The following is a 1314-nucleotide window of genomic DNA, read 5'->3' as shown; positions in this document are numbered from 1 at the left end:
CTACTACTACTACTACTACTACTACTACTACTACTACTACTACTACTACTACTACTACTACTACTACTACTACTACTACTACTACTACTACTAATTTGCATAGTGATTTACACCACGATCAAAGAACCCACGCTTTCTGCTGTTTGGGAGGTAAAAAATTAAATAGACAGTGCATTGTGTACTGACTAAATATCCTTTCTTTACACAAAAAAACCCGGCCTGTGCTAACTTTTCCATGAATTGAATGTTCTTTTTATCTCCTAAATTACCAAGCAACGCGTTCCAGATTCTTTGGGCCACAAAGTGCAATTGCCCGTTCACTCAATGTTTTAAGTTTCATTGATTGTGAAGGTGATTTCTATTTAATTGTCATCTGATGACCTTAAACTGCGAGCTCGAAAGTACAGTTCCAAAAGATTTGATAAATAGATGTGACTCATTATTATTCAAACATGTATGACATATTATAGAGGTCAGCATGTACACAATTCTCTTTTTTGTCTGGAAAGATAAAGGGAAAGAAGAGCAGAGGGAGACAAAGAATAGCATAATTATAGGGATGGCCTGAACTACTCTGCAACGCATCTCGTAAGACTAAGAGAAAATCCGAGATGATCAAGAAGACAGACAACTGGAAGAGAGGGCTGCGACGATCGTCAGTGTCTGCTCCGGGTGTGACTCCTGAAGAAAAAGAATACAAAAACATTGAAGTATCGTAAAAGAGGCATACCAGAGTCTCCATTTCTTTTTTCTTCTTTTTTTCTTTCTTCTTTCTTTTTTTCTTCTTTTTTTCTTTCTTTCTTTTTCTTTCTTTTTTCCTTTTTTTTTCTTTCTTTTTTTCCTTTTTTTTCCTTTTTTTTTCTTTCCTTTTTTCTTTTTTTCTTTCTTTAAATTTTTTTTATTCTTTCTTTTTTCTGTAAAACTAAACGGGCAACATCTTTCCCTCCTGTTTGTTATTCTTTCAGTTTTGAAACAAGCATTAACTCAAGTGACAATACAAAATCATCCATGAGAAAGAATTTTAGAACATAGCAAAGGGAGAATACTCTATGTGGTTTGAAATACCGAGAGGGCTAAGCAATATTCATTGTTTTCTCCCCTTTGAAGGATACAATTTCACAGGACTACTTCTTAAGAAAGCAGTTCGCTTACATAATGCCGAAATTACTTTAAAATATGGTTTTATATATAGAAGTCAGGGATGCCAATTTCATGTCCAATTCGGATAAGACAGAGCTAAGGGGGCTAGTACTTGTCGAATTGTGTTTGCGTCTTTAACCTTTCTTCTGAAGCATAGAATCCATTAGTATGTTG

This window comes from Aplysia californica, unplaced genomic scaffold (assembly GCF_000002075.1).
Source record: "Aplysia californica isolate F4 #8 unplaced genomic scaffold, AplCal3.0 scaffold00059, whole genome shotgun sequence".
In the NCBI taxonomy this organism is placed as follows: Eukaryota; Metazoa; Mollusca; class Gastropoda; order Aplysiida; family Aplysiidae; genus Aplysia; species Aplysia californica.
This window is presented reverse-complemented; position numbering follows the sequence as displayed.